Here is a 19793-nt window from a genome sequence, read left to right on the forward strand (position 1 = left end):
AGTGGGAAGACTGGCAGAAGTCGACCTGGAGGAGATCGGTTGGTTTCTGGAGCCATTTACAGACCCAAGGCAATACTGACCCTACTACTTACGTTACCAGAATAAAACCATACATACATTTGTATGGTTTGTAAAGGTACAGAAAGCGTTTGATAATGTTGACTGAAATAGACGCTCTGAAATTCTGAAAGTAGCAGGGATAAAATAATTGGAATGAGACGTTATGCAGAAACCAGAACGTGGCTATAAGAGTTGAAGCACATGAAAGGTTCAAAATGTTTCAAATGGCTCTGAGCACTATGGGACTTAACATCTGAGGTCATCAGTCCCCTAGAACTTAGAACTACTTAAATCTAACTAACCTAAGGACATCACAAACATCCATACCCGAGGCAGGATTCGAACCTGCGACCGTAGCGGTCACGCGGTTCCAGACTGAAGCGCCTAGAACCGCTCGGCCAACCTGGCCGGCACATGAAAGGTGAACAGTTGTTGAGAACGCAGTGAGACCGTTCCTTATTCATGCACTACGTTATTCAGTATGCATATTAAGTTAATACAAAAGGAAAGCAAGGAAACTGTGCTGTGCGCGCTAGTTTCCTGGCAGGGCGCCAGCGATCGATCGATCGAGTAACGTTTCCTGAGTTTGGCCTGGAGCTTTGCCATGTTGAGGAGGGCTTGTGCTGCCGAAAACGCGGGTGTAGAGGTTCACACAACGTGAGTAGAGAGGAGTTGTGTTTACATCTCGAGACGGTGCGGAGGGCCATTGTAGTGTCGTCGTAAGGAGGTGGCAGATACTGGAATAGGCGCGTATCATGATGTGGCTGTCGCACTGGACAGCCGTTTGAAATTGCACAATCGGTGGCTAAGTGTTACAGATTGGACCTTACGGAGAGCATCCCAACGACTGGCCATTAAGCAGCTTTTGATACCTCTGTCGCCGAGGCATTTGTGTTGAGCTGTGTTCGTTTGGCTGTGAGTTAGACTTGCGTGCATTTAGACCGTATTTCGTATCTGCTAAATTATCCCAATTAACGGATCGGCGGGTCGCCGCATGTTGTAATTCTATCCGATGAGCGTTCGGATTTGTATTTTGTAATTATTGTGGTACATGTGTTTTCTGTTAACTGGCGAGAGTGGTTAACGTTTGAAATTGTCTTGTTGCTTTCAAACTGTGTGGGCTGGTTTATGCCACAGACAGTTCACACACAATTCCTTTCGGTACGTGCATTCCACTTTGTTTATTGTACTATTGAAATTGAATGTTACTTTTGTTTCTGTTGTAGGTGGTGGTTGGTGGTGGTGGTTAGTGTTTAACGTCCCGTCGACAACGAAGTCATTAGAGACGGAGCGCAAGCTCGGGTTAGGGAAGAATTGGGATGGAAATCGGCCGTGCCCTTTCAAAGGAACCATCCCGGCATTTGCCTGAAATGATTTAGGGAAATCACGGAAAACCTAAATCAGGATGGCTGGAGACGGGATTGAACCGTCCTCCTCCCGAATGCGAGTCCAGTGTGCTAACCACTGCGCCACCTCGCTCGGTGTGTTTCTGTTGTAAGCAGACTATGTGTCAGTTATGCTTTCTACGCGTATGGGTCGCGCTATCGAATCTGATAACCTGTTTTATGCCTGTTAATCGAGGGTTTTTGTACGGATCATGAGCAAACAGTATTCCAAGTTAATGAAATTTGAAGTAAACCAGGTGATGCCGATAGAATATATTAGAAAATGAGAAGCTGAAAGAGGTATTCGGACATCAGTTACAGGTACATGGGCAGCAAAATAGCGGACGAAATAGGATATAAAATGTAGACTGGTAATAGCAAAAAAGATCGATCCTGAAAAAGAGGATTTTTTAAATACTGAATATAAATGTAACTGCTAGGAATACGTTAATGCAGATATTTGTGGTGTATACTTTTACGGGAATGAAACGTGCACGATAAACTGTTCAAAAAAGAATGGAGATTTTTATATGTGCTTCTACAGAATTGTACCGAAGTTCAGATGAATAGATCGGAAAAGTAATGGAGAAGTACGAGAAGGAATTGGGGAGAAAATTAATTTAGGACACAACTGAAAGTAGTAATTGGTTGGTGAAATTGCAAGGAATCGTGAATGTGGTTATGGAGAGAAGTGTGGGGTAGAAACTGTAGACGACACCAATGCATGTTTATAGTAATCAGACTGAAATGGATTTAGGTTGCGATAGTTGTGCACTGCTGAAGATATCTGCACAGGATACATCTTCGGAATGAAGACCACAACAACACATTTTCCAATCCCTGTTCGGCCGCCATGTGCAAGTCTTATTTCAGTTGACGCCACATTGGGAGAGATATGAGGTCTTAAACACTGAGATGCATGAAAACGAAACTGCAGAGAAACAGGTGAAATATGAGTACAAACATATATGTGGATTACACTCCTGGAAATGGAAAAAAGAACACATTGACACCGGTGTGTCAGACCCACCATACTTGCTCCGGACACTGCGAGAGGGCTGTACAAGCAATGATCACACGCACGGCACAGCGGACACACCAGGAACCGCGGTGTTGGCCGTCGAATGGCGCTAGCTGCGCAGCATTTGTGCACCGCCGCCGTCAGTGTCAGCCAGTTTGCCGTGGCTCCATCGCAGTCTTTAACACTGGTAGCATGCCGCGACAGCGTGGACGTGAACCGTATGTGCAGTTGACGGACTTTGAGCGAGGGCGTATAGTGGGCATGCGGGAGGCCGGGTGGACGTACCGCCGAATTGCTCAACACGTGGGGCGTGAGGTCTCCACAGTACATCGATGTTGTCGCCAGTGGTCGGCGGAAGGTGCACGTGCCCGTCGACCTGGGACCGGACCGCAGCGACGCACGGATGCACGCCAAGACCGTAGGATCCTACGCAGTGCCGTAGGGGACCGCACCGCCACTTCCCAGCAAATTAGGGATACTGTTGCTCCTGGGGTATCGGCGAGGACCATTCGCAACCGTCTCCATGAAGCTGGGCTACGGTCCCGCACACCGTTAGGCCGTCTTCCGCTCACGCCCCAACATCGTGTAGCCCGCCTCCAATGGTGTCGCGACAGGCGTGAATGGAGGGACGAATGGAGACGTGTCGTCTTCAGCGATGAGAGTCGCTTCTGCCTTGGTGCCAATGATGGTCGTATGCGTGTTTGGCGCCGTGCAGGTGAGCGCCACAATCAGGACTGCATACGACCGAGGCACACAGGGCCAATACCCGGCATCATGGTGTGGGGAGCGATCTCCTACACTGGCCGTACACCACTGGTGATCGTCGAGGGGACACTGAATAGTGCACGGTACATCCAAACCGTCATCGAACCCATCGTTCTACCATTCCTAGACCGGCAAGGGAACTTGCTGTTCCAACAGGACAATGCACGTCCGCATGTATCCCGTGCCACCCAACGTGCTCTAGAAGGTGTAAGTCAACTACCCTGGCCAGCAAGATCTCCGGATCTGTCCCCCATTGAGCATGTTTGGGACTGGATGAAGCGTCGTCTCACGCGGTCTGCACGTCCAGCACGAACGCTGGTCCAGCTGAGGCGCCAGGTGGAAATGGCATGGCAAGCCGTTCCACAGGACTACATCCAGCATCTCTACGATCGTCTCCATGGGAGAATAGCAGCCTGCATTGCTGCGAAAGGTGGATATACACTGTACTAGTGCCGACATTGTGCATGCTCTGTTGCCTGTGTCTATGTGCCTGTGGTTCTGTCAGTGTGATCATGTGATGTATCTGACCCCAGGAATGTGTCAATAAAGTTTCCCCTTCCTGGGACAATGAATTCACGGTGTTCTTATTTCAATTTCCAGGAGTGTATATGAGTGAAGTGCGAACCCTGGCTAAGCAGCGGGTAAAAAGCTCTTCCTAAACCCCTGGATAGATTTCACCATAATTTGGTACACACACTACTGGAAAGAAATGCTGTGTGGGTTAGAACCAACATCCTTTTTGGGGGCGGGGTGATACAGTGGAGAGAGAGAGAGAGAGGGGGGGAGAGAGAGCGGGGGGGGGGGGAGAGAAGGGGGAGGAAGAGACAAACAAGCAAATAATGGGAAAGGGGACATATTTAAGCGGGAGGAAAGGATAGAAAAAGGAAAGAGGAGATGTACAGTAAGAGAGGGAGGAGGAGTTGGAGAAATGAAAGAGGAGAAGATGTACAGAGAGAACTGGAAGGAGGAGATGGACTGATAACAGATAGGAATAAATACGGATCCGAGCAACGTTGGGTACCCTGGTAGTTCGAGGATAAGAACACACAATGCCCTTAAACAAACTTTACATATAAGTTCGAATCTTTTCGAATTTTTTTTCGCAAACACTCTCCACAAATTAACAAAGGGAAAATGTTTACTCGCAATACATGTTCGTCGTTCGTGCAGTAAAACTTCAGCTTCAGGCGCTACGTTTTCATTTCTTATTTGTTTACTATTCAACTATTCGTAATACATATTGCAGACAATATTAACATATGCCACTGGTGGTGCCTGAAAAATTATATGCTGTACGACACATAGTTCAGGAGATACGACGTCATGAGTATTAGGATCACATGTTTAACCATAAAGGTTTCACAAGCTTTACTCATTCGTACAGTAATCAAACAGTAGCTGCCTTATAAACGGGAGTTCGATTCATTAAAGAATCGAAGATGGGGGAGAGGGTGTTGCTGGAAACGTGTTACAATCATTATCTCACATCCCATAGATGGATACTATTGTTGACCTTTAAGCCCTCTCACTCTCAGAGCTCTTCACGTGATGTGGCAACGCCAGTGACTCAGCCGGAGTGCCATTTATGTGAGTCTAGCGGTCCTCAGTTTTGGATGGCGAGGACAGAACAATGGTTAACGGCGGGTCTTCCACCTCCGCATGATTTGAGAACGTCTTTACAACTGCAAGAGCTATGCGCTCTTTGTGTCCAGACACGCTGTGTAGGGTTTCGTAACTGCACCGTTATGCACGAAGAAGAAACCCAGCTGCCTCATGTATAAACGACGCACCACGAAGGAATTGTCCAAATGGGACGGAATTCGTTAGCTCTGATGTACATGTACAGAGAAGCAACTACAATCTCAGAAAAATTGGATGATTTGTTCAACAGAAAGATCTTCAGAATTTTGAGCAAGTCAATAATACGTTGATTCACTTCTGCCCGTATGCAGTTATTTTTCATGGTATTAATCGATGCAGTTGTTGGATGTCTTCTTAAGGGATAGCCGGCCGCTGTGGCCGAGCGGTTCTAGGTGCTTGAGTCCGGAACCGCGCTGCTGCTACGGTCGCAGGTTCGAATCCTGCCTCGGGCATGGATGTGTGTGATGTCCTCAGGTTAGTTACGTTTAAGTAGTTCTAAGTCTAGGGGACTGATGACCTCAGATGTTAAGTCCGATAGTGCTGGGAGCCATTTATACCATTTGAACCTAAGGGATATCTGTCCAACTGGTGCGTTAGATCGCCAGTGTTGCGAGCTGGTTGGAGGACCCTGCCCGCAATGATTCAAACGTTCTCTGTTGGGGAAAGATTAGCCGACCTTGCTCGTCAAAGTAGGGTTTCGCATGCACGAAGACAAGCATTAGAAACTCTCGACTTGCGCAGGTGTGCATTATCTTGCTGAAATGTAAGCCCAGGATGGCTTGCCATGGAGGACAACAAAACAGGGCGTAGAATATTTTCGACGTACCGCTGTGTTTTATGTGAGTCGCGGATGACAACCAAAGACACCCCAGACCGTCCTGGTCGTCAGGCCTTACGGCGGACGACAGCACGTCTTCTGCCAGTAATCTCGTTGAGTGGATGGTCATCGGTGTTGAGTCCCACTTCGAACTGAACCCTGATGACCAGCAGGTATGTGGCTGGGGACGCCACGGACTTCGGTTGAGAGCGTATGGTGCATTATGGGCAGGACCCTACAACCAGCACCGGATTCTGACGACCTACTGCGCCAGTTGGACAGAATTTGGCTCATTATTGCTCAGGAGGTCATCCAACCGTCAATGCCAAGCCCTGTAACTGCCTTCATAATAGGCAGGTCTGAACCTGTGGGTTATTGGCTTGCTCCGTCTGTGAAGCTCTTTCTCTAGAATAATTAATCCAATTTTTATGAAACTGAAATTGTTTGTTTGTGTCTACTTGTACACTACCTCTAACGATTTCTGTCCGATTTGGATAATTTCTTCGTGGTGAGCGTTTTTTTATATGTGGAGTGTAAAACTGAAACCACAGGTAAATAACTCAATGTATTTCACAGAAGAATGCTGAAAGTTAAAAGCGATCGACGTTTTGATGATCTGTTGATGCGTATTACGTCTGAATACAGTAAAGTTTTAACCAAACAGTCCTGAAACAGCACACCGAAATCTTAGAATCTAAAGGGAGGTAGACACAACCTTTCCTAGTTATTAAACAGGACGACTGAGTGCAACAGTTATTACCTTCACTAAATAACAAAGAAACGATCGTTGAGTTTGGCCATTTTGCACAATAAGATCGACGTCGCAGTGAACTATGGACCTTGCCGTTGGTGGGGAGGCTTGCGTGCCTGAGCGATACAGATGGCCGTACTGTAGGTGCAACCAAAACGGAGGGGTATCTGTTGAGAGGCCAAACAAACGTGTGGTTCCTGAAGAGGAGCAGCAGCCTTTTCAGCATTTGCAGGGCCAACAGTCTGGATGATTGATCTGGCCTTGTAACACTAACCAAAGCAGCCTTGCTGTGCTCGTACTGCGAACGGCTGAAAGCAAGGGGAAACTACAGCCGTAACTTTTCCCGAGGGCATGCAACTTTACTGTATGGTTAAATGATGAGGGCGTCCTCTTGGGTAAAATATTCCGGAGGTAAAATAGTCCCCCATTCGGATCTCCGGGCGGGGACTACTCAAGAGGACGTGGTTATCAGGAGAAAGAAAACTGGCGTTCTACGGATCGGAGCGTGGAATGTCAGATCCCTTAATCGGGCAGGTAGGTTAGAAAATTTAAAAAGGGAAATGGACAGGTTAAAGTTAGATATAGTGGGAATTAGTGAAGTTCGGTGGCAGGAGGAACATGACTTTTGGTCAGGTGAATACAGGGTTATAAATACAAAATCAAATAGGGGAAATGCAGGAGTAGGTTGAACATTGCATAAAAAAATAGGAGTCTCGGTTAAGCTACTACAAACGGCGTAGTGAACGCATTATTGTGGCCAAGATAGATACGAAGCCCACGCCTACTACAGTAGTACAAGTTTATATGACAACTGGCGATGAAGGTGATGAAGAAATTGATGAAATGTATGATGAGATAAAAGAAATTATTCAGGTACTGGAGGGAGACGAAAATTTAATAGTTATGGGTGACTGGTATTCGAGAGTTGGAAAAAGGAGAGAAGGAAACATAGTAGGTGAATATGGATTGGGGGTAAGATATGAAAGAGGAAGCTGCCTGGTAGAATTTTGCACAGAGCATAACTTAATCATAGCTAACACTTGGTTCAAGAATCATAAAAGAAGGTTGTATACATGGAAGAATTCTGGAGATACTAAAAGGTATCAGATAGATTATATAATGGTAAGACAGAGATTTAGGTATTTTTTTAAATTGTAAGACATTTCCAGGGGCAGATGTGGACTCTGACCACAATCTATTGGTTATGAACTGTAGATTAAAACTGAAGAAACTGCAAAAAGGTGGGAAATTAAGGAGATGGGACCTGGATAAACTGACTAAACCACAGGTTACACAGAGTTTCAGGGAGAGCATAAGGGAACAATTTACAGGAGTGGGGGAAAGAAATACAGTAGAAGAAGAATGGGTAGCTTTGAGGGATGAAGTAGTGAAGACAGCAGAGGATCAAGTGGGTAAAAGACGAGGGCTAGTAGAATTCCTTGGGTAACAGAAGAAATATTGAATTTAACTGATGAAAGGTGAAACTATAAAAACCCAGTAAATGAAGCAGGCAAAAAGGAATACAAACGTCTCAAAAATGAGATCGACAGGAAGTGCAAAATGGCTAAGCAGGGATGGCTAGAGGACAAATTTAAGGATGTAGAGGCATATCTCACTAGGGGTAAGATAGACACTGCCTACAGGAAAATTAAAGAGACCTCTGGAGAAAAGAGAGCCACTTGTATGAATATCGAGAGCTCTGATGGAAACTAAGTTCTAAGCAAAGAAGGGAAAGCAGAAAGGTGGAAGTAGTATATAGAGGGTCTATACAAGGGCGATGTACTTGAGGACAATATTATGGAAATTGAAGAGGATGTAGATGAAGATGAAATGGGAGATACGATACTGCGTGAAGAGTTTGACAGAGCTCTGAAAGACCTGAGTCGAAACAAGGCCCCGGGAGTAGACAACATTCCATTGGAACTACTGACGACCTTGGGAGAGCCAGTCCTGACAAAACTCTACCATCTGGTGAGCAAGATGTATGAGACAGGCGAAATACCCTCAGACTTCAAGAAGTATATAATAATTCCAATCCCAAAGAAAGGAGGTGTTGACAAATGTGAAAATTACCGAACAATCAGTTTAATAAGCCACAGCTGCAAAATACTAACACGAATTCTTTACAGACGAATGGAAAAACTGGTAGAAGCCGACCTCGGGGAAGATTAGTTTGGATTCCGTAGAAATATTGGAACACGTGAGGCAATACTGACCTTACGACTTATCTTACAAGAAAGATTAAGGAAAGGCAAACCTACGTTTCTAGCATTTGTAGACTTAGAGAAAGCTTTTGGCAATGTTGACTGGAATACTCTCTTTCAAATTCTAAAGGTGGCAGGGGTAAAATACAGGGAGCGAAAGGCTATTTACAATTTGTACGGAAACCAGATGGCAGTTATAAGAGTCGAGGGACATGAAAGGGAAGCAGCGGTTGGGAAGGGAGTGAGACAGGGTTGTAGCCTCTCCCCGATGTTATTCAAATTGTATATTGCGCAAGCAGTAAAGCAAAGAAAAGAAAAATTTGGAGTAGGTATTAAAATCCATGGAGAAGAAATAAAAACTTTGAGGTTCGCCGATGACATTGTAATTCTGTCAGAGACAGCAAAGGACTTGGAACAGCAGTTGAAGGGAATGGACAGTTTCATGAAAGGAGGTTATAAGATGAACACCAACAAAAGCAAAACGCGGATAATGGAATGTAATCGAATTAAGTCGGGTGATGCTGAGGGAATTAGATTAGTAAATGAGACACTTATTATACACTCCTGGAAATTGAAATAAGAACACCGTGAATTCATTGTCCCAGGAAGGGGAAACTTTATTGACACATTCCTGGGGTCAATTACATCACATGATCACACTGACAGAACCACAGGCACATAGACACAGGCAACAGAGCATGCACAATGTCGGCACTAGTACAGTGTATATCCACCTTTCGCAGCAATGCAGGCTGCTATTCTCCCATGGAGACGATCGTAGAGATGCTGGATGTAGTCCTGTGGAACGGCTTGCCATGCCATTTCCACCTGACGCCTCAGTTGGACCAGCGTTCGTGCTGCACGTGCAGACCGCGTGAGACGACGCTTCATCCAGTCCCAAACATGCTCAATGGGGGACAGATCCGGAGATCTTGCTGGCCAGGGTAGTTGACTTACACCTTCTAGAGCACGTTGGGTGGCACGGGATACATGCGGACGTGCATTGTCCTGTTGGAACAGCAAGTTCCCTTGCCGGTCTAGGAATGGTAGAACGATGGGTTCGATGACGGTTTGGATGTACCGTGCACTATTCAGTGTCCCCTCGACGATCACCAGTGGTGTACGGCCAGTGTAGGAGATCGCTCCCCACACCATGATGCCGGGTGTTGGCCCTGTGTGCCTCGGTCGTATGCAGTCCTGATTGTGGCGCTCACCTGCACGGCGCCAAACACACATACGACCATCATTGGCACCAAGGCAGAAGCGACTCTCATCGCTGAAGACGACACGTCTCCATTCGTCCCTCCATTCACGCCTGTCGCGACAGCACTGGAGGCGGGCTGCACGATGTTGGGGCGTGAGCGGAAGACGGCCTAACGGTGTGCGGGACCGTAGCCCAGCTTCATGGAGACGGTTGCGAATGGTCCTCGCCGACACCCCAGGAGCAACAGTGTCCCTAATTTGCTGGGAAGTGGCGGTGCGGTCCCCTACGGCACTGCGTAGGATCCTACGGTCTTGGCGTGCATCCGTGCGTCGCTGCGGTCCGGTCCCAGGTCGACGGGCACGTGCACCTTCCGCCGACCACTGGCGACAACATCGATGTACTGTGGAGACCTCACGCCCCACGTGTTGAGCAATTCGGCGGTACGTCCACCCGGTCTCCCACATGCCCACTATACGCCCTCGCTCAAAGTCCGTCAACTGCACATACGGTTCACGTCCACGCTGTCGCGGAATGCTACCAGTGTTAAAGACTGCGATGGAGCTCCGTATGCCACGGCAAACTGGCTGACACTGACGGCGGCGGTGCACAAATGCTGCGCAGCTAGCGCCATTCGACGGCCAACACCGCGGTTCCTGGTGTGTCCGCTGTGCCGTGCGTGTGATCATTGCTTGTACAGCCCTCTCGCAGTGTCCGGAGCAAGTATGGTGGGTCTGACACACCGGTGTCAATGTGTTCTTTTTTCCATTTCCAGGAGTGTAGTAAACGAGTTTTGCTATTTGGGGAGCAAAGTAACTGATGATGGTCGAAGTAGAGAGGATATAAAATTTAGACTGGCAATGGCTAGGAAAGCGTTTCTGAAGAAGAGAAATTTGTTAACATCGAATATAGATTTAAATTTCAGGAAGTCGATTCTGAAAGTATTTGTATGGAGTGTAGCCATGTATGGAAGTGAAACATGGACGATAAATAGTTTGGACAAGAAGAGAATAGAAGCTTTCGAAATGTGGTGCTGCAGAAGGATGCTGAAGATTAGATGGGTAGATCACATAACTAATGTGGAGGTATTGAATAGAATTGGGGAGAAAAGTAGTTTGTGGCACAACTTGACTAGAAGAAGGGATCCGTTGGTAGGACATGTTCTGAGGCATCAAGGAATCACCAATTTAGTACTGTAGGGCAGCGTGGAGGGTAAAAATCGTAGAGGGAGACCAAGAGATGAATACACCAAGCAGATTCAGAAAGATGTAGGCTGCAGTAGGTACTGGGAGATGAAGAAGCTTTCACAGGATAAAGCAGCATGGAGAGCTGCAACAAACCAGCCTCAGGACTGAAGTCCACAACAACAACAACAACAACAACAACACTAAACTGGTGATCCTTTGATGACACAGAACATGCCTACCAACCGATTCCTTCTTCTAGTCAAGTTGTGCCACAAATTCCTCTTCTACCCAGTTCTATTCAGTACTTCTTCATTTGGTACATGATCTACTCATCTAATCTTCATCATTCTTCTGTAGCAGCACATTTTGAAAGCTTCTATTCCCTTGTTTAAACTACATATCGTCCATGTTTCCCTTCCATACATGGCTACATTCTACACAAATACTCTCAGAAAAGACTTCCTGGCACTTAAATGTATACTCAAAGTTGACAAATGTCTCTCCTTCAGAAACCCATCCCTTGCCACTACAAGCCTAACTTGTATATCCTCTCTATTCGATGATCATCAGTTATTTTGCTCCCCAAATAACTAAACTCATCTACTACTGTAAGTGCCTCATTTATTAGTGTAATTCCCTCAGCATCACCCGATTTAATTCAACTACATTGCATTATCCTCGCTTTGCTTTTGTTGATAGTCATCTTACGTATATCCTCCCGTCAAGACACTGTCAATTCCGTTCAACTGCTCTTCCAGGTCGTTTGCTGCCTCTGACAGAACTACAATGTCATTGGCGAACCTCAAAGTTTTTATTTCTTTTCCATGATTTTGATTCCTACTCCAAATTTTTCTTTTGTTTCCCTTACTGCTTGAATAACATTGGGGATAGGCAACAACCCTGTCTCAGTCCCTTCGCAACCACTGCTTCCGTTTCATGCCCCTCGATTCTTGTAACTGCCACTGGTTTCTGTACAAATTGTAAATAGCCTTTAGCTCCCTGTATTTTACCCCTGCCACCTTCAGAATTTGAAAGAGAGTAATCCAGTGAACATTGTCATAAGCTTTCTCTAAGTCTACAGACGCTAGAAACGTAGGTTTGCTTTTCCTGAAACTATCTAATAACATAAGTCGTAAGGTCACTGTTGCCTCACGCTTTCCAATATTTCTACGGAATCCAAACTGATCTTCCCCCAGGTCGGCATCTATCAGTTTTTCCATTCGTCTGTAAAGAATTCGTGTTAGTGTTTTGCAGCCGTGACTTATTCAACTTACAGTTCGGTCAACACCTGCTTTCTTTGGGATTGGAATTATTATATTCTTCTTGAGGTCTGAGGATATTTCGCCTGTCTCATACATCTTGCTCACCAGATGGTAGAGTTTTGCGAGGGCTGCCTCTCCCAAGGCTATCAGTAGTTCTCTTGGAATGTTTGTACTCCCGGGACCTTGTTTCGGCTTAGGCCTTTCAGTGCGCTGGCAAATTGTTCACGCAGTGTTATACGTCCCATTTCATATTCATCTACGTCCTCTTCCATTTCCATAATATTGTCCCCAAGTACATCGCCCTTCTATAGACTCCCTATACAGGGTGGTCCATTGTGACCGGGTCTAATATCTCACGAAATAAGCATCAAACGAAAAAACTACAAAGAACGAAACCCGTCTAGTTTGAAGGGGGAAACCAGATGGCGCTATGGTTGTCCCGCTAGATGGCGCTGCCGTAGATTAAACGGATATCAACTGCGTTTTTTAAAATAGGAACCCCCATTTTTTATTACATATTCGTGCAGTACGTAAAGGAATATGAGTGTTTTAGTTGGACCACTTTTTTCGCTTTGTGATAGATGGCGCTGTAACAGTCACAAACGTGTAAGTACGTGGTATCTCGTACATTCCGCCAGTGCGGACGGAATTTGCTTCGTGATACATTACCCGTGTTAAAATCGACCGTTTACCAATTGCGGAAAAGGTCGATATCGTGTTGATGTATGGCTATCGTGATCAAAATGCCCAACGGGCGTGTGCCGTGTATGCTGCTCGATATCTTGGACGACATCATCCAAGTGTCCGGACCGTTCGCCGGATAGTTACGTTATTTAAGGAAACAGGAAGTGTTCAGCCACATGTGAAACGGCAACCGCGACCTGCAACGAATGATGATGCCCAGGTAGGTGAAAATTTAGCTGCTGTCGCTTCTAATCCGCACATCAGTAACAGACAAACTGCGAGAGAATCGGGAATCTCAAAAACGTCATTGTTGAGAAAGCTACATCAACAATGATTGCACCCGTACCATATTTCTATGGACCAGGAATTGCATGGCGATGACTGAACGTCGTGTACAGTTCTGCCACTGGGTACAAGAGAAATTACGGGACGATGACAGATTTTTTGCACGCGTTCTATTTAGCGACGAAGCGTCATTCACCAATAGCGGTAACGTAAACCGGCATAATATGCACTATTGGGTAACGGAAAATCCACGATGTCTGCGACAAGTGGAATATCAGCGACCTTGGCGGGTTAATGTATGGTGCGGCATTATGGGAGGAAGGATAATTGGCCCCATTTTATCGATGGCAATCTAAATGGTGCAATGTATGCTGATTTCCTACCGATGTTACTTCAAGATGTTTCACTGAATGACAGAATGGTGATGTACTTCCAACATGATGGATGTCCGGCACATAGCTCGCGTGCGGTTGAAGCGGTAATGAATAGCATATTTCATGACAGGCGGATTCGACGTCGAAGCACCAATACCAAGGCCCGCACGTACACCGGATCTAACGTCCCCGGATTTCTTTCTGTGGGGAAAGTTGAAGGATATTTGTTATCGTGATCCACCGACAACGCCTGACAACATGCGTGAGCGCATTGTCAATGCATGTGCGAACATTACGGAAGGTGAACTACTCGCTGTTGAGAGGAGTGTCGTTACACGTATTGCCAAATATATTGAGGTTGACGGATATCATTTTAGGCATTTATTGCATGCATGTGGTATTTACAGGTAATCACGCTGTAACAGCATGCGTTCTCCGAAATGATAAGTTCACAAAGGTACATGCATTACATTGGAACAACCGAAATAAAATGTTCAAACGTACCCACGTTCTGTACTTTAATTTAAAAAACCTACCTGTTACCCACTGTTCGTCTGAAATTGTGACCCATATGTTTGTGACTCCCCCCCCATGAACCATGGACCTTGTCGTGGGTGGGGAGGCTTGCGAGCCTCAGCGATACAGATGGCCGTACCGTAGGTGCAACCACAACGGGGGGTATCTGTTGAGAGGCCAGACAAACATGTGGTTCCTGAAGAGGGGCAGCAGCCTTTTCAGTAGTTGCAAGGGCAACAGTCTGGATGATCGAATGATCTGGCCTTGTAACACTAACCAAAACGGCCTTGCTGTGCTGGTACTGCGAACGGCTGAAAGCAAGGGAAAACTACGGCCGTAATTTTTCCCGGGGGCATGCAGCTTTACTGTATGATTAAATGATGATGGCGTCCTCTTGGGGAATATATTCCGGAGGTAAAATAGTCCCCCATTCGGATCTCCGGGCAGGGACTACTCAAGAGGACGTGGTTATCAGGAGAAAGAAAACTGGCGTTCTACGGATCGGAGCGTGGAATGTCAGATCCCTTAATCGGGCAGGTAGGTTAGAAAATTTAAAAAGGGAAATGGATAGGTTAAAGTTAGATATAGTGGGAATTAGTGAAGTTCAGTGGCAGGAGGAACAAGACTTCTGGTCAGGTGACTACAGGATTATAAACACAAAATCAAATAGGGGTAATGCAGGAGTAGGTTTAATAATGAATAGGAAAATAGGAATGCGGGTAAACTACTACAAACAGCATAGTGAACGCATTATTGTGGCCAAGATAGACACAAAGCCCATGCCTACTACAGTAGTACAAGTTTATATGCCAACTAGCTCTGCAGATGATGAAGAAATTGAAGAAATGTATGATGAAATAAAAAAAATTATTCAGATAGTGAAGGGTGAAGAAAATTTAATAGTCATGGGTGACTGGAATTCGGTAGTAGGAAAAGGGAGAGAAGGAAACGTAGTAGGTGAATATGGATTGGGGCTAAGGAATGAAAGAGGAAGCTGCCTGGTAGAATTTTGCACAGAGCATAACTTAATCATAGCTAACACTTGGTCCAAGAATCATAAAAGAAGGCTGTATACATGGAAGAAGTATGAAGATACTGACAGGTTTCAGACAGATTATATAATGGTAAGACAGAGATTTAAGAATTTTTTTAAATTGTAAGACATTTCCAGGGGCAGATGTGGACTCTGACCACAATCTATTGGTTATGACCTGTAGATTAAAACTGAAGAAACTGCAAAAAGGTGGGAATTTAAGGAGATGGGACTTGGATAAACTGACTAAACCAGAGGTTGTACAGAGTTTCAGGGAGAGCATAAGGGAAAATTGACAGTAATGGGGGAAAGAAACACAGTAGAAGAAGAATGGGTAGCTTTGAGGAATGAAATAGTGAAGGCAGTAGAGGATCAAGTAGGTAAAAAGACGAGGGCTAGGAGAAATCCTTGGGTAACAGAAGAAATATTGAATTTAATTGATGAAAGGAGAAAATATAAAAATGCAGGCAAAAAGGAATACAAACGTCTCAAAAATGAGATCGACAGGAAGTGCAAAATGGCTAAGCAGAGATGGCTAGAGGACAAATGTAAGGATGTAGAGGCTTATCTCACTAGGGGTAAGATAGAAACTGCCTACAGGAAAATTAAACAGACCTTTGGAGATAAGAGAACCCCTTGCATGAACATCAAGAGCTCAGATGGCAACCCAGTTCTAAGCAAAGAAGGAATGCAGAAAGGTGGAAGGAGTATATGGAGGGTCTATACAAGGGCGATGTACTTGAGGACAATATTATGGAAATGAAAGAGGATGTAGATGAAGATGAAATGTGAGATATAATACTGCGTGAAGAGTTTGACAGAGCACTGAAAGACCTGAGTCGAAACAAGGCCCCCGGAGTAGACAACATTCCATTGGAACTACTGACGGCCTTGGGAGAGCCAGTCCTGACAAACCTCTACCATCTGGTAAGCAAGATGTATGAAACAGACGAAATACCCCCAGACTTCAAGAAGAATATAATAATTCAAATCCCAAAGAAAGCAGATGTTGACAGATGTGAAAATTACCGAACTATCAGTTTAATAAGTCACAGCTGCAAAATACTAACGCGAATTCTTTATAGACGAATGGAAAAACTAATAGATGCCGACCTCGGGGAAGATCAGTTTGGATTCCGTAGAAATGTTGGAACACGTGAGGCAATACTGACCCTACGACATATCTTAGAAGAAAGATTAAGGAAAGGCAAACCTACGTTTCAGGCATTTGTAGACTTAGAGAAAGCTTTGACTGGAATACTCTCTTTCAAATTCTGAAGGTGGCAGGGGTAAAATACAGAGAGCGAAAGGCTATTTACAATTTGTACACAAACCAGATGGCAGTTATAAGAGTCGAGGGACGTGAAAGGGAAGCAGTGGTTGGAAAGGGAGTGAGACAGGGTTGTAGTCTCTCCCAGATGTTATTCAATCTGTATATTGAGCAAGCAGTGAAGGAAACAAAAGAAAACTTCGGAGTAGGTATTAAAATCCATGGATAAGAAATAAAAACTTTGAGGTTCGTCGATGACATTGTAATTCTGTCAGAGACAGCAAAGGACTTGGAAGAGCAGTTGAACGGAATGGACAGTGTCTTGAAAGGAGGATATAAGATGAACATCAACAGAAGCAAAACGAGGATAATGGAATGTAGTCGAATTAAGTTGAGTGATGCCGAGGGAATTAGGTTGGGAAATGAGCACTTAAAGTAGTAAAGGAGTTTTGCTATTTGGGGAGCAAAATAACTGATGATGGTCGAAGTAGAGAGGATATAAAATGTAGACTGGCAATGGCTAGGAAAGCGTTTCTGAAGAAGAGAAAATTGTTAACATCGAATATAGATTTAAATTTCAGGAAGTCGATTCTGAAAGTAGTTGTATGGAGTGTAGCCATGTATGGAAGTGAAACATGGACGATAAATAGTTTGGACAAGAAGAGAATAGAAGCTTTTGAAATGAACTGAAATGATCGTATGGCTTTGTTGGCCGGGAGGCCCCATGCGGGGAAGTTCGGCCGCCGTATTGCAAGTCATTTTTAGTTGACGCCACTTCAGCGACTTGCGAGTCAATGATGATGAACACACAACACCCAGTCATCACGAGGCAGAGAAAAATCCCTGACCCCGCCGGGAATCGAACCCGGGACCCCGTGCGCGGGAAGCGAGATCGCTACCGCAAGACCACGAGCTGCGGACGAAGCTATTGAAATGTGGTGTTACAGAAGAATGCTGAAGAGTAGATGGGTAGATCACATAACTAATGAGGAAGTATTGAATAGGATTGGGGAGAAGACATATTTGTGGCACAACTTGACTAGAAGAAGGGATCGGTTGGTAGGACATGTTCTGATGCATCAAGGGATCACCAATTTGGTATTGGAGGGCAGCGTGGAGGGTAAAAATCGTAGAGGGAGACCAAGAGATGAATACACTAAGCAGGTTCAGAAGGATGTAGGTTGCAGTAGGTACTGGGAGATGAAGTAGCTTGCACAGGATAGAGTAGCATGGAGAGCTACATCAAACCGGTCTCCGGACTGAAGACCACAACAGCAACAACATGTTTGTGACTATTACAGCGCCATCTATCACAAAGCGAAAAAAGTGGTCCAACTAAAACATTCGTATTTCTTTACGTACTACACGAATATGTAATAAAGGTGGGGGTTCCTATTTAAAAAAAAACGCAGTTTATATCCGTTTGACCTATGGCAGCGCCATCTAGCGGGCCAACGATAGGGCCATCTGGTTTCCCCCTTCAAGCTAGACAAGTTTCGCTCTTAGTTTTTTCGTTTGACGCTTATTTCGTGAGATATTTGGCCCCGTCACGATCAATGGACCACGCTGTGTACTCCTTCCGCCTTTCTGCTTTCCGTTCTTTGCTTAGAACTTGTTTTCCATCTGTGCTCTTAATATTCATAATAGTGGTTCTCTTTTCTCCAAAGGTCTCTATAATTTTCCTGTAGGCAGCATCTCTCTTACCCCTAGCGATATAATCCTTTACATCCTTACATTTGTTCTCCAGCCATCCCAACTTAGTAATTTTGCACTTCCTGTCAATCTCATTTTTGAGACGTTTGTATTCCTTCTTGCCTGCTTCATTTACTGTATTTTTATATTTTCTCCTTGCATCAGTTAAATTCAATATCTCTTCTGTTCCCCAAGGATTTTTACTAGCCCTCGTCTTTTTACGTACTTGATCCTCTGTTGCCTTCACTATTTCATCTCTCAAAACTACCCATTCTTCTTCTACTGTATTTCTTCGCCCCGTTCTTGTTAATTGTTCCCTAATGCTCTCTCTGAAACTCTCTACACCCTATGGTTCTATCAGTTTATCCTGGTCCCATCTTTTAAAAATTCCCACCTTTTTGCAGTTTCTTCAGTTTTAATCTGCAGTACATAAACAATAGATTGTAGTCAGTCCACATCTTCCTCTGGAAATGTCTTACAATTTAAAACCTGGTTCCTAAATCTCCACTATATAATATATCTGAAAACTTCCATGTTCTCTAGGCCTCTTCCACGTATACAATCTTCTTTCATGATTCATAAACCAGGTGTTAGCTGTGAATAAGTTATGCTCCGTGCAAAATTCTACCAGGCGACTTCCTCTTTTATTCCTTACGCCCATTCCCTATTCCCCTACTACTTTTCCTTCTCTTCCTTTTCCTATTATCCAATTCCAGTCCCCCATGACGATTAAATTTTCATCTCCCTTCACTATCTGAATAATTTCTTTTATCTGTCCATACATTTCTTCAATCTCTTCGTCATCTGCGGAGCTAGTTGGCATATAAACTTATACTACTGTGGTAGGTGTGGGCTTCGTTCCTATCTTGGCTACAACAATGCGTTCACTATGCTGTTCGTAATAGCTTAACCGTGCCCCAATTTTTTATTCATGATTAACCCTACTCCTTCATTACTATTTGATTTTTTATTTATAACCCTGTATTCACCTGAGCAGAAGTCTTGTTCCTTCTGCCACCGAACTTCACTAATTTTCACTGTATCTAACTTTAACCTACCCATTTCCCTTATTAAATTTTCTATCTGCCCGATTAAGGATCTGACATTCCACGCTCCGATCCGTAAAACGCCAGTTTTCTTTCTCCTAATAACGACGTCCTCCTGTGTAGTCCCTGCCCGGAGATCCGAATGGGGGACTATTTTACCTTCGGAATATTTTACCCAAGAGTACGCCATCATCATTTAACTGTACGGTAACGGTGCATGCCCTCAGGAAAACTCAGCTGTAGTTTCCCCTTGCTTTCAGCCGTTCGCAGTACCAGCACAGGTAGACCGTTTTGGTTTAATGTTACAAGGCCGGATCAGTCAATCATCCAGACTGTTGACCCTGCAACTACTGAAAAGCTGCTGCCCCTCTTCAGGTACCACACGTTTGTCTGTCCTCTCAATAGATACCCCTCCGCTGTGGTTGCATCAACGGTACGGCTATCTGTGTCGCTGAGGCACGCAAGCCTTCCCACCAACGGCAAACGGAAATGTCCATGGTTCATTGGGGTGGGGGGGGGGGGGGGAGGGGGTGGAAGCCCTATGTATTGTGTGTGAAATCTTATGGTACTCAACCCTATGTATTCTTACTATAAACAAA

This window comes from Schistocerca nitens, chromosome 1 (assembly GCF_023898315.1).
Source record: "Schistocerca nitens isolate TAMUIC-IGC-003100 chromosome 1, iqSchNite1.1, whole genome shotgun sequence".
NCBI lineage: Eukaryota > Metazoa > Arthropoda > Insecta > Orthoptera > Acrididae > Schistocerca > Schistocerca nitens.